Source organism: Ranitomeya imitator, chromosome 10 (genome assembly GCF_032444005.1).
Source record: "Ranitomeya imitator isolate aRanImi1 chromosome 10, aRanImi1.pri, whole genome shotgun sequence".
Classification (NCBI taxonomy): domain Eukaryota; kingdom Metazoa; phylum Chordata; class Amphibia; order Anura; family Dendrobatidae; genus Ranitomeya; species Ranitomeya imitator.
Window position 1 is genome coordinate 139,694,986 of NC_091291.1, and position 15,933 is coordinate 139,710,918.

The following is a 15,933-nucleotide window of genomic DNA, read 5'->3' on the forward strand; positions in this document are numbered from 1 at the left end:
AATCTGGAAAGCTCCAAAGTGGTAAGAGGTCCAGAAGCTGAGATTTAGGGTGCTGTATGCAGGGTCCTGGCACGGAATCCGTGATAAACCATTAAAGGGACATCCCACCCAAAAACACAGATAGAAGAGAGGACCCCGTCTGCTCAGCCACTGCTATACTATATGCTGAAACCTAATCAGTCTGAATCTGCTCAATCTGAACGCCCTGAAGGCTGAAAATCTAAAATTAGAGACCTGTGACATGAAGCCGCCGCACCCTGCTGTCTGTATGGGGAAAACTGTAAACGGATATTCAAAGACAAAAACAGGTTCTATAGGGCAAAAGACAAAATAATAACAAATAATACCACCCTGTCATACCGCTCCGAGTGCCGCTTCCCTGCTGGACGGTCAGATTTTCTGGATTATCGGATTAATGTGTATTGTGATACATGGAGATCTGCGCATTGTCTATTAGGCCACGGTCACACTAGCAGTATTTGGTCAGTATTTTACATCAGTATTTGTAGCCCAATCCAGGAGTGGGTAATAAATGCAGAAGTGGTGCATATTATTATTATTTATACATATGTTTCTATTATACTTTTCCTCTAATTGTTCCTCTCATGGTTTTGGCTACAAATACTGATGTAAAATACTGACCACATACTGATAGTGTGACCGGAGCTTTATACGACATTTACGTTTTTCTTCCGTTTTCTCCTTTCTCCCTTGAGAGCCGATCTGTGGAGGAACACGACACACGGAGAAGACGAGGAATGTCAGCGTGAGTCCTATGGGGGTATATATAGAAGAAGCGTGTGAGACGCAGAGGGGCCACGTGTGTCGCTGATAGAGGCATGTGCACCGTCGCCAGCAATAAACCCACCCTGAGAAGCGGGAGAGAGGGACGCAAACTGCGCAAGATTCATTACACGCTGAGCCACATCCCCTACACAGTCCTATACATGCCCCACACAGGAGGGGAGCCCAAAAGTGTTACCACAATGAGAACGGCTTCATGGCCCCAAAGTATCATGCCTACAGCCCCCCACACACAGTATGATGCCCCTACAGCCCCCCACACACAGTATGATGCCCCTACAGCCCCCACACACAGTATGATGTCCCCTGAGCCCCCCACACACAGTATGATGCCCCTACAGCCCCACACACAGTATGATGCCCCTACAGCCCCCCACACACAGTATGATGCCCCTACAGCCCCCCCCACACACAGTATGATGTCCCCTGAGCCCCCCACACACAGTATGATGCCCCTACAGCCCCCCACACAGTATGATGTCCCTACAGCCCCCCACACACAGTATGATGTCCCTACAGCCCCCCACACACAGTATGATGTCCCTACAGCCCCCCCACACACAGTATGATGCTCCTACAGCCCCCCCCCCACAGTATGATGTCCCTACAGCCCCCCCACACACAGTATGATGTCCCTACAGCCCCCCCACACACAGTATGATGCCCCTACAGCCCCCCCCCCCACACAGTATGATGCCCCTACAGCCCCCCCCCCACAGTATGATGCCCCTACAGCCCCCCACACACAGTATGATGTCCCTACAGCCCCCCACACAGTACGATGTCCCTACAGCCCCCCCACACACAGTATGATGCTCCTACAGCCCCCCCCCACAGTATGATGTCTCCACAGCCCCTCACACACAGTATGATGCCCCTACAGCCCCCCACACACAGTATGATGCCCCTACAGCCTCCCACACACAGTATGATGCCGCTACAGCCCCCCACACACAGTATGATGCCCCTACAGCCCCCACACACAGTATGATGCCCCTACAGCCCCCACACACAGTATGATGCCCCTACAGCCCCCCACACACAGTATGATGCCACTACAGCCCCCCACACAAAGTATGATACCCCTACAGCCCCCACACACAGTATGATGCCCCTACAGCCCCCACACACAGTATGATACCCCTACAGCCCCCACACACAGTATGATGCCACTACAGCCCCCCACACAAAGTATGATACCCCTACAGCCCCCACACACAGTATGATGCCCCTACAGCCCCCCACACACAGTATGATGCCACTACAGCCCCCCACACAAAGTATGATACCCCTACAGCCCCCACACACAGTATGATGCCCCTACAGCCCCCCACACACAGTATGATACCCCTACAGCCCCCACACACAGTATGATGCCACTACAGCCCCCCACACAAAGTATGATACCCCTACAGCCCCCACACACAGTATGATTCCCCTACAGCCCCCCACACACAGTATGATGCCCCTACAGCCCCCACACACAGTATGATGCCCCTACAGCCCCTCACACACACAGTAGGATGCCCCTACAGCCCCCCACACACAGTATGATTCCCCTACAGCCCCCCACACACAGTATGATGCCCCTACAGCCCCCACACACAGTATGATGCCCCTACAGCCCCCCACACACAGTATGATTCCCCTACAGCCCCCCACACACAGTATGATTCCCCTACAGCCCCCACACACAGTATGATGCCCCTACAGCCCCCACACACAGTGTGATGCCCCTACAGCCCCCCCACACAGTATGATGCCCCTACAGCCTCCCACACAGTATGATGCCGCTACAGCCCCCCACACAAACTATGATGCCCCTACAGCCCCCACACACAGTATGATGCCCCTACAGCCCCCACACACAGTATGATGCCCATACAGCACCCCACACACAGTATGATGTCCCCACAGCCCCCATACAGAGTATTATGCTCCCCACACACAGGAGTCCTGACATCATGAGTTTATGTAACTTTGTATTTTATTTCCTCATCTATTTGTAAGATCTCTGCTTGATGTCAGTGAATACACTGTGATGGGATTGTCATTGATGCCTCCGTCGTCTCATTAGTGCCTGTGTCCCAGATCTGGGCTCACTCCGTTATTGATCCGTTGTCGGTTTTCTCACCGTCATCCGTCCATATCTGGACGCTGTTTACCTGCGGATCGGTGTTTTTTGACCCAATGTTCCCTCCGTCCTTGTGAGAGTGGCCGGGGACATCGTACACAAAGAGCAAAAACAGCTGAATATTGTGTCCCGACCCTGCAGCGCTACAAACAAGTCTGCCCCCGACCCGCCGCTCACTATTGGCGGAGCCGCCGCACACCTCCGGCTATAACCCTGCAGAGGAGCGACGGAAACAACGGCCACCACCGCCCGCACCCCGTATCCAAGCTCTGCAGCGTCTGCCGTCCGGGGTGTAGACAGGAATCCACCATTAGGTTTGCATCGGTCACCCCATCCTCCGCCGCCAAAAACAAAGCGGGAAATAACCGGCAGATTCAGCTGTGGTAAATATGCAATACTGCAGAACATCGCTCTTCACACTGCAGAGCATCGCTCCGTCACACTGCAGAACATCGCTCCGTCACACTGCAGAACATCGCTCCTCACACTGCAGAACATCGCTCCTCACACTGCAGAACATCGCTCCGCCACACTGCAGAACATCGCTCCGTCACACTGCAGAACATCGCTCCGTCACACTGCAGAACATCGCTCCGTCACACTGCAGAACATCGCTCCATCACACCGCAGAACATCGCTCCTCACACTGCAGAACATCGCTTCTCACAGTGCAGAACATCGCTCCTCACAACGCAGAACATCGCTCATCACACCGCAGAACATCGCTCCTCACACTGCAGAACATGCTCCGTCACACCGCAGATTCATCGCTCATCACATTGCAGAACATCGCTCATCACACCGCAGAACATCGCTCCTTCACTGCAGAACATTGCTCCGTCACACCGCAGAACATCGCTCCTCACACCGCAGAACATCGCTCCGTCACACCGCAGAACATTGCTCCTCACACTGCAGAACATCGCTCCTCACACCACAGAACATCACCCCATCACTGCAGAACATCACTCCTCACACCGCAGAACATTGCTCCTTCACTGCAGAACATTGCTCCTCACAGTGCAGACCATCGCTCCGTCGCACCGCAGAACATCGCTCCATCACTGCAGAACATCGCGCCATCACTACAGAACATCGCTCCTCACAGTGCAGAACATTGCACCTCACACCGCAGAACATCGCTCATCACATTGCAGAACATCGTTCATCACACCGCAGAACATCACCCCATCACTGCAGAACATCGCTCCGTCACACCGCAGAACATCGCTCCATCACTGCAGAACATCGCTCCTCATACCGCAGAACATCGCTCATCACATTGCAGAACATCGCTCATCACACCGCAGAACATTGCTCCGTCACACCGCAGAACATCGCTCATCACAGTGCAGAACATTGCTCCTCACACCGCAGAACATCGCTCCTCAGTGCAGAACATCGCTCCATCATACTACAGAACATCGCTCTGTCATACAGCAGAGTATCGTCCCATCACACTGCAGAACATCGCTCCGTCACACCGCAGAACATCGCTCCTTCACTGCAGAACATTGCTCCGTCACACCGCAGAACATCGCTCCTCACACCGCAGAACATCGCTCCTCACAGTGCAGAACATCGCTCCGTCACTGCAGAACATCGCTCCATCATACTACAGAACATCGCTCCATCATACAGCAGAGTATCGTCCCATCACACTGCAGAACATCGCTCCGTCACACCGCAGAACATTGCTCCATCATACTACAGAACATCGCTCTGTCATACAGCAGAGTATCGTCCCATCACACTGCAGAACATCGCTCCGTCACACTGCAGAACATCGTCCCATCATACCGCGCAACATTGCTTTGCCACACTGCAGAACATCGCTCTGTGTAGAATCTGCTGAGTTTCGGGGTGCCAGTTAATACTAATTAACAAGAACTACTGGATCTTAAAAAGGGGTTTATTACAAACAAGGTATTTACAATGACATACATAAGGGAAGTCTAACTAAGGGACAAGGGTACAATGAGGCCGGCGTCGCACTAGCGATTTTAAAGGACGTATGAGAGGCGCAGAAAATACGGATTGCATACGGTACAATGATTCTCTATGCCCCTGCTCCTATCTGCCGTATTTTACTGATCCGTATTATACGGTCTTCTACGGCCGTAGAAAATCGCAGCATGCTGCATTTGTTACCGTATTGCGCAAAAAAAAGCCAATGAAAGTCTTTGGGGGCGAGAAAAATACAGATTACACACGGACCAGCAGTGTGACTTGCGAGAAATACGCAGCGGTGTTAGAGAGAAAAGCCGGCAATTCAGTGCGGTGTACAGTAAAATCACACTGACAGGTTAGAATAGAATAGGTAGAATAAATATGAACTTGAAAATGGGAACTTTTCAGAATATTTTCCCACGCTCGAGTTTATATGAGGACATCCAGCAGAGGGCGCATCACCGCGACTCGAGGTAACTACAGTACATTCCCCTGCATTCCATTCATTCACCAAGTTTTACAGGCAGGGGCACAGCTGCATTAGCAGAGCTCCTGGGTGTAAAATGATTTAACCCCTTCAGATGGATTTACATCGTGGGACGTGACAGAACAACGGAAGGTATGGAATATTGTTGTTTGTTTTTTTTACCTTTGTTTCAGGTGACAAGGGTCTTCAGGTGGATTAAGAGTCTAATAAAATATTAAAACACCATGTGTCTTTATTTCATTAAAATACTTTGTAATAATGTGTGTGTGTTTTATTAACCATTTCATACTATTGGATTAATAATGGATAGGTGTCATAATTGACGCCTCTCTATTATTAATCTGGCTTAATGTCACCTTACAATAGCAAGGTGACATTAACCCTTCATTACCCCATATCCCACCGCTACACGGGAGTGGGAAGAGAGTGGCCAAGTGCCAGAATAGGCGCATCTTCCAGATGTGCCTTTTCTGGGGTGGCTGGGGGCAGATGTTTTTAGCCAGAGGGGGCCCAATAACCATGGACCCTCTCCAGGCTATTAATATCTGCCCTCAGTCACTGGCTTTACTACTCTGGCGGAGAAAATTGTGCGGGAGCCCACGCCAGTTTTTTCCGCGATTTAACCCTTTATTTTAACAGCTAGACAGCCCAAAATTTGCATAGACACACTACTGACATTAGTAGTGTGGAATATGCAAAAAAAAAATGGGGATATGAGATAGCTTACTGTATGTAAACCAGGTCTCATATCATGTCGGGTTTAGGAAGGAGATAGCAAAAGCCGGCAATTGAATTACCGGCTTTTCTGCTATCTTGCGCTATATATATATATATATATATACAGTGGGGCAAAAAAGTATTTAGTCAGTCAGCAATAGTGCAAGTTCCACCACTTAAAAAGATGAGAGGCGTCTGTAATTTACATCATAGGTAGACCTCAACTATGGGAGACAAACTGAGAAAAAAAAATCCAGAAAATCACATTGTCTGTTTTTTTATCATTTTATTTGCATATTATGGTGGAAAATAAGTATTTGGTCAGAAACAAAATTTCATCTCAATACTTTGTAATATATCCTTTGTTGGCAAAGACAGAGGTCAAACGTTTTCTGTAAGTCTTCACAAGGTTGCCACACACTGTTGTTGGTATGTTGGCCCATTCCTCCATGCAGATCTCCTCTAGAGCAGTGATGTTTTTGGCTTTTCGCTTGGCAACACGGACTTTCAACTCCCTCCAAAGGTTTTCTATAGGGTTGAGATCTGGAGACTGGCTAGGCCACTCCAGGACCTTGAAATGCTTCTTACGAAGCCACTCCTTTGTTGCCCTGGCGGTGTGCTTTGGATCATTGTCATGTTGAAAGACCCAGCCACGTTTCATCTTCAATGCCCTTGCTGATGGAAGGAGGTTTGCACTCAAAATCTCACGATACATGGCCCCATTCATTCTTTCATGTACCCGGATCAGTCGTCCTGGCCCCTTTGCAGAGAAACAGCCCCAAAGCATGATGTTTCCACCACCATGCTTTACAGTAGGTATGGTGTTTGATGGATGCAACTCAGTATTCTTTTTCCTCCAAACACGACAAGTTGTGTTTCTACCAAACAGTTCCAGTTTGGTTTCATCAGAGCATAGGACATTCTCCCAAAACTCCTCTGGATCATCCAAATGCTCTCTAGCAAACTTCAGACGGGCCTGGACATGTACTGGCTTAAGCAGTGGGACACGTCTGGCACTGCAGGATCTGAGTCCATGGTGGCGTAGTGTGTTACTTATGGTAGGCCTTGTTACATTGGTCCCAGCTCTGCAGTTCATTCACTAGGTCCCCCCGCGTGGTTCTGGGATTTTTGCTCACCGTTCTTGTGATCATTCTGACCCCACGGGGTGGGATTTTGCGTGGAGCCCCAGATCAAGGGAGATTATCAGTGGTCTTGTATGTCTTCCATTTTCTAATTATTGCTCCCACTGTTGATTTCTTCACTCCAAGCTGGTTGGCTATTGCAGATTCAGTCTTCCCAGCCTGGTGCAGGGCTACAATTTTGTTTCTGGTGTCCTTTGACAGCTCTTTGGTCTTCACGATAGTGGAGTTTGGAGTCAGACTGTTTGAGGGTGTGCACAGGTGTCTTTTTATACTGATAACAAGTTTAAACAGGTGCCATTACTACAGGTAATGAGTGGAGGAAAGAGGAGACTCTTAAAGAAGAAGTTACAGGTCTGTGAGAGCCAGAAATCTTGATTGTTTGTTTCTGACCAAATACTTATTTTCCACCATAATATGCAAATAAAATGATAAAAAACCAGACAATGTGATTTTCTGGATTTTTTTTTCTCAGTTTGTCTCCCATAGTTGAGGTCTACCTATGATGTAAATTACAGACGCCTCTCATCTTTTTAAGTGGTGGAACTTGCACTATTGCTGACTGACTAAATACTTTTTTGCCCCACTGTATATATATATATATATATATATATATATATATATATATATATATACTGTATATATGTTTTAACGAATATTTGAGCCCATGGATCCATTGTATGTCCGTTTTGCAAGCCGGCGAGAAAATCTCGCAGTAAGGATGCCATACGGATTACATACGGAGGATGCCATGCGCAAAATACACAGCCACACCCTGCCTACGGATGACATACGGATCACTATTTTGGGAACATTTCTGCGTATTACGGCCGTAAAAAACGGACCGTATTTTCATACGCCGAGTGTGTCGCTGGCCTTAAAGGGAAGAGGTAATAGGAGAGGACAGAGGAAACTGGGATGTGGGAAGGAGAAGATACAGAACTGATCCTTACATATATATTAAACCAATACACATCCACATACAAGCCATGACTCCACCATTGCTTCCGGTATCTTCTGTGGCAAATGTCCAGTCGTCTTCTGGCAATGTGAACACTGTCATTGGCTGCAGTAATCATCACCTTCCTGCAGGTGGCATCCTCGTACTTGGGAAGAAAGTTCTTGTGTAGGACAGGATCAACTCCATTTGGGCTGGCCACTGGCTCCAACATGTCCATTCAAAGAACAATGGTTTGTCACCCAAACACCACAGGCATTGTTTATCCATATACATATCCATAGGCCGGAGACAGGATGTATATCTCAGGACCACTGGCTTATAATGGAAACCCACAGGAGTTGTGTGCATATGTAGATAATGATAGGCCACAAACAGGATAGAGGCTATTGATTCAAGATTACCACAGTGCATACCTGTGTCCTCCATTAAGGTACCGTCACACTAAGCGACGCTGCAGCGATACCGACAACGATCCGGATCGTCGCTGTTTGGTCGCTGGAGAGCTGTCACACAGACAGCTCTCCAGCGACCAACGATCCCGAGGTCCCCGGTAACCAGGGTAAACATCGGGTAACTAAGCGCAGGGCCGCGCTTAGTAACCCGATGTTTACCCTGGTTACCAGCGTAAAAAAACAAACAGTACATACTTACATTCAGCTGTCTGTCCCTTGCCGTCTGGTTCCTGCACTGACTGCTGGCCGTAAAGTGAAAGTGAAAGCACAGCACAGCGGTGAGTCACACAGCGGTGACTCACCGCTGTGGCTGTGCTCTGCTTTCACTTTACGGCCAGCAGTCAGTGCAGGAACCAGACGGCAAGGGACAGACAGCTGAATGTAAGTATGTACTGTTTGTTTTTTTACGCTGGTAACCAGGGTAAACATCGGGTTACTAAGCGCGGCCCTGCGCTTAGTTACCCGATGTTTACCCTGGTTACCAGCAAAGACATCGCTGAATCGGTGTCACACACGCCGATTCAGCGATGTCTACGGGGAGTCCAGCGACGAAATAAAGTTCTGGACTTTCTTCCCCGACCAGCGATCTCCCAGCAGGGGCCTGATCGCTGCTGCCTGTCACACTGGACGATATCGCTAGCGAGGACGCTGCAACGTCACGGATCGCTAGCGATATCGTCTAGTGTGACAGTACCTTTAGGTTGGAGGGCCAATATTCATTTAGTATGTAGATGCACCTCTGCCTTATTGCTAAACAAAGGACATCGCACAAAAGGACACAGGCCTGACTGCCTAAAGGCCCCTTCACATTAAGCGACGCTGCAGCGATACCGACAACGATCCGGATCGCTGCAGCGTCGCTGTTTGGTCGCTGGAGAGCTGTCACACAGACCGCTCTCCAGCGACCAACGATGCCGGTAACCAGGGTAAACATCGGGTAACTAAGCGCAGGGCCGCGCTTAGTAACCCGATGTTTACCCTGGTTACCATGCTAAAAGTAAAAAAAAACAAACACTAGATACTTACCTACAGCCGTCTGTCCTCCAGCGCTGCGCTCTGCTTCCCTGCTCTCCTCCTGTACTGTCTGGGAGCCGGAAAGCAGAGCGGTGACGTCACCGCTCTGCTTTCCGGCTCACAGCCAGTACAGGAGGAGAGCAGAGCACAGCGCTGGAGGACAGACAGCGGTAGGTAAGTATCTAGTGTTTGTTTTTTTTTACTTTTAGCATGGTAACCAGGGTAAACATCGGGTTACTAAGCGCGGCCCTGCGCTTAGTTACCCGATGTTTACCCTGGTTACCAGTGAAGACATCGCTGGATCGGTGTCACACACGCCGATCCAGCGATGTCTCCAGGGAGTCCAGCGACGAAATAAAGTTCTGGACTTTATTCAGCGACCAACGATCTCCCAGCAGGGGCCTGATCGTTGGTCGCTGTCACACATAACGATTTCATTAACGATATCGTTGCTACGTCACAAATAGCAACGATATCGTTAACAATATCGTTATGTGTGAAGGTACCTTAAGGCTACGTTCACATTTGCGTTGCGTCGGGCACAGGTTCGGCGACGCATAGCGACATATGCGTCCCTATATTTAACATGGGGGCGCATGGACATGCGTTGTCTTGCGTTTTGTGACGCATGCGTCATTTTTGGCGCAAGCGTCAGGGCGCAGAGGACGCAGCAAGTTGCATTTTTTGCGTCCAAAATCAAGCCAAAAATGGACGCATGCGTCAAAAAACAATGCGTTTTTGCATGCGTTGTGTCGCCAACGCAACGCCCAACAACGCAAATGTGAACGTAGCCTAATAGGTTTACAGTCTTGTATCTGGTTTATCTCATCAACAGAGTCCTGGAAATATTCAGCACTCATAAATTCAATATATCTCAGTGATTTCTATGATACGTGCATTGTCCATGTTGTCTCCAACACTCCGCCACACTGCAGAGTATATTCCCATCATACTGCAGAACATCGCTCCGCCACACTGCAGAGTATATTCCCATCATACTGCAGAACATCGCTCCGCCACACTGCAGAGTATATTCCCATCATACTGCAGAACATCGCTCCGCCACACTGCAGAGTATATTCCCATCATACTGCAGAACATCGCTCCGCCACACTGCAGAGTATATTCCCATCATACTGCAGAACATCGCTCCGCCACACTGCAGAGTATATTCCCATCATACTGCAGAACATCGCTCCGCCACACTGCAGAGTATATTCCCATCATACTGCAGAACATCGCTCCGCCACACTGCAGAGTATATTCCCATCATACTGCAGAACATCGCTCCGCCACACTGCAGAGTATATTCCCATCATACTGCAGAACATCGCTCCGCCACACTGCAGAGTATATTCCCATTATACTGCAGAACATCGCTCAGTCACGATGAAGAGTATCACCCTGTCGTACCGCAGAATATCGCCTCATTACCCTGCAGAACATCGCTCCGCCACACTGCAGAGTATATTCCCATTATACTGCAGAACATCACTCCGCCACACTGCAGAGTATATTCCCATTATACTGCAGAACATCGCTCCGCCACACTGCAGAGTATATTCCCATTATACTGCAGAACATCGCTCCTTCACGATGAAGAGTATCACCCTGTTGTACCGCAGAATATCGCCTCATCACCCTGCAGAACATCGCTCCGTCTCACCACAGAATATCACTCCCTCACCCTGCAGAATATTGCCTCGTCACACTGCAGAGTATCGCCCCATCATGTTACGTAACATCACCCCATCATACTGTAGAACATTTATCTATTCTGCAGCAGAGCATTGTGTTATGACCTGGTGGTCAGGACAATAATGGACCTGGTGGTTAAGAGCGCACGGAATGACCTGATAGTTACTGATAATAAAGGACGAGCTGTGGGACGTGGGAACTCTGCTGACCGCAATCCCTAATCCTATCAAACACACTAGAAATAGCCGTGGATTGCGCCTAACGCTCCCTATGCAACTCGGCACAGCCTAAGAAACTAGCTAGCCCTGAAGATAGAAAAATAAAGCCTACCTTGCCTCAGAGAAATTCCCCAAAGGAAAAGGCAGCCCCCCACATATAATGACTGTGAGTAAAGATGAAAATACAAACATAGAGATGAAACAGATTTAGCAAAGTGAGGCCCGACTTACTGAACAGACCGAGGATAGGAAAGGTTACTTTGCGATCAGCACAAAAACCTACAAAAAGACCACGCAGAGGGCGCAAAAAGACCCTCCGCACCGACTCACGGTGCGGAGGCGCTCCCTCTGCGTCCCAGAGCTTCCAGCAAGCAAGACAACAATAAAAATTGCAAGCTGGACAGAAAAATAGCAAACCAAAGAAATACAAGCTGGAATTTAGCTTCTGTTGGGAAGACAGATCACAAGAACGATCCAGGAGTGAACTAAACCAATACTGGAACATTGACAGGTGGCCTGGAGCAAAGATCTAAGTGGAGTTAAATAGAGCAGCAGCTAACGAATTAACCTCGTCACCTGTGGAAGGAAACTCAGACACACCCACCAGAGGAAGTCCATGGACAGAACCAGCAGAAGTACCATTCATGACCACAGGAGGGAGCCCGACAACAGAATTCACAACAGCATTGCTCCGCTCTACTGCAGAAAATCGCTCCGTCACACATCTCTGCCCTAGGACTGTCCACATGATTGAGGGGATTCATCAGATCGGGCGCCTGGTTCCATCGCTCCATGGTCCAGTTCTGATGGTCCTGCCCCCATTGGACAGGGAGAGACTTCACAGCTCCATAAACAATAAGCTGCGATGCTCTGCGTGATCTGATACAAGACCTGCCGTATACTGTGAACACCCTCAGAAAACCAGTAGTTTTTAGACAGATCTCTTGAATATGATGGGGCTGGTGTACTTACTGTTATAATCCATGTCAGAAGAGCTGTATAGCGCTAATATCAAAATCTGCAGTCTAGCTAGAGCCGGACTCAGAAATGCCCATTGTCTAATCAGGCGTAAAATGTTAATAAAAGATCATTCAGCCATCGTAATTTGCAAAGTAAGTACACCAGCCTCATCAGGTAACTATTTAACAACATATACATCTTGTATGGTGAAAACTGGTGGCAAATCCACTTTAATTCTGCATCTAATCAAAAGTGCGTACAAATGCTGGCGATCTTCCATCACTTTCTGGGGGGCTGTGGAGGAACCCCCCTATTACTGCAGTATACACAGTGCAGCGAGGATGATATCCGTGCGTGGCCTCACAATGGGCAGGATCACAGGTATAATACTCACTGTGCGCGGCCGGGTGCATTCACCGGAGCTAATGATTACCTGTGCTGGAGGATACACAGGAGCGGAGAATAAATCATCACAACTCAATATGTGACACTTGTCAGCAAGATTTCTCTATGAAACTAGTAATATGGCTGAATACAACGAGTAATTAGTGCGCGGGGACTCAAACATATTATTTGAGCACGCCGAATTCACTCGGTTAGCACATGAGCATGCTCAAATAACACCTTATCCCAGCACATTCGCTCATCACCAGTAGTAATCTGATTAATGTACCAGTGCTGAGAAATCAACCTTTGAAGCCGAATGCAAATCAGCCTGGAAGTGCATTGGGGGCGTGTCACTACAATTTAAGTGCACATACACGCCCTAATTGCACTTCCAGCGTAAATTGTGGCTTCTGAGCTTGATTTCTCAGCACTTTTCAAAAACCTGACCGGCACATCCAAACATAGATTCAGTGTGAACAGGTGCTGAACCCAGAGTCGCCAACTCGTATATAGTTAAGTAAATAAGGCAGCACACTGCAGCGCTGACACATTGGATTAGTATCAGACCCCACCATGAAACAATACTAATCAGGGGCTCTTACATATCAAATATGTCTACAAGTTTAGTTTCCCTTTAAATAGTGGGATCAGTGATAAGGGCCCATATCTGGCAGCCATCGGCCGGAGTACTGGTTCTGTCCGCTACGCTCCAGTGCAGACTGGTTTAAAGACGCCGCTCCTTTATGTAGGAAGCACTTGAATCTGGATTTACTGGAAGCATTCACATAAAAAGTCACCCGATACCTGCGACACAGTAACCGGGGTGTGAGCGACGCTCCTGGGCTCCCATCCAAAATCTGGACCATGCAAAGCTTAGGGGCCCCTGGGACTCGTGTACAGATGCAGCGTCTGCCTCCCCCCATAGATAGACCCTGGGGGGCGACGGCTGCATTCTGCAGAGCAGTACGGACTGTCGTGTGAACGCGCCCTAAACTCTCATTCACCTGGTGTTTTTTTCTTTGCATTTTTTTTTACCTGTGATGGTTTTTTAAATGCCAATTTTTACAGCTTTTTTTTTACCGCAGTTTTTACCCCACTGAGATCAAAATGGTTTAGCACCAAAACGCGTTTAATTTCCGCTGTGGTTTTCTGGACGCAGCCTTGGGGGGCTTTAAACCAAAAAAAATGCATCGAAAAGCCACAGTGAAGCCAGCGGCTGAAAAATTCATTATGAGACGCATACAGGCCCATGATTTCGCTCTTCTTTCTCCAACATAGGACAAAACAGACCCTAAATGATCGGATTCTAAAGAAAACACCAAAAAAAAAGGTAAGAAATGTGGGGGGAAAAAATTCAGAAAAAACAAAACAAAAAAAGTGTGTGTGAATGTAGCCCTAATGTCAGCCGCTATAGACATCAGCCAGGACACTGGACAGATTCGCAGTCATCAAGAACGGCGCCATTCACAGCAGCAAGCAGAGATGTCGCCAGCGGTGAGGAGCTGACACACAACTTATATTGGAAAGTTGCAGAACTTTTCATGCTGCAATGAAAACATGAAGTAAGTGGCCCCTCATATCTGCTGATCACAGGGGGCCCATCAGGCCGTACAGCAGAGGGGCAACATGGCGCCAACTTTGTGTAACACCCAGAAACAGCCTATAACGGTAAACGGATGTTATACAGGGGCTTCACCCATCCTGGGGGGCTCGGGGAGCTGTACTTGGCGATCTCTGTCAGCTCCATAGAGAATGAATGGAGCCGAGATTTGCATGCTTGACCTGCGATCCATTCAGAAGGACCTGTTCTCAAGATCCCTGGTGGTCCCAGTCCTCAGACCCCTGGTGGTCCAAGTCCTCAGGCCCCTGGTGGTCCAAGTCCTCAGGCCCCTGGTGGTCCAAGTCCTCAGGCCCCCGGTGGTCCAAGTCCTCAGGCCCCTGGTGGTCCAAGTCCTCAGGCCCCTGGTGGTCCCAGTCCTCAGGCCCCTGGTGGTCCAAGTCCTCAGGCCCCTGGTGGTCCAAGTCCTCAGGCCCCTGGTGGTCCCAGTCCACAGACCCCTGGTGGTCCCAGTCCTCAGGCCCCTGGTGGACCAAGTCCTCAGGCCCCTGGTGGTCCCAGTCCTCAGACCCCTGGTGGTCCCAGTCCTCAGGCCCCTGGTGGTCCCAGTCCTCAGGCCCCTGGTGGTCCCAGTCCTCAGGCCCCTGGTGGTCCCAGTCCTCAGGCCCCTGGTGGTCCCAGTCCTCAGCCTCCTGCATGTAATATCTCCTGTTATATGTATAGGCATAAGTTCATGTCAGCTCCTAGTTAGCACAGAGGGACCTCTTGTGGTCGGACTCAGGTACTGCATGTTCCCATACAGATAAAATGGTAAAACAATAAGGCCGGCGTCACACTGGCGTTTAAAACGGCCGAGTGCAATGCGATAAAAAATCGCATTGCACTCGGACCAATGTTACCATATGGGGCAGCTCCCAGCAGCTGACTTTTTGTCGGCCGTTTTCCTCGGTCAGCATGCTGCGATTGTCTCGGACCGAGGAAAACTCTCGGCTCACTCGCACCCATATAAGCCTATGGGCTTAAGCCTATGGGACAGCGCACACCACTTGGATATCATCCGAGTGATGTGCGCTATAAGCGGACCCCAGCAATGGAGGAGATGGAGAAATTAATTTATCCGCCGCTGTGCTCCGATCCTCCCTGTGTGAGAGAATCGGAGCACAGACGCATGACACTCAGCTCCCGCTCTGCTTCGAGTGTCATTAGCATATCGCATCCTATGATCTCGCATCGGATGCAATACGCCAGTGTGACGCCGGCCTAAGTCGTATAATGTCAGTGACTGATCATCATCCCGTGTGCATCATATATATATCACACATGTATTATTGACTATATCACTGACTACATATCACACATGTATTACTGGCTCATAGTCTGTATCACAATCTGTCTTGTACCTCAACTATCAATCAGCAAAGACCCCGACCAGTAGGGGGCACTATGCACCTACC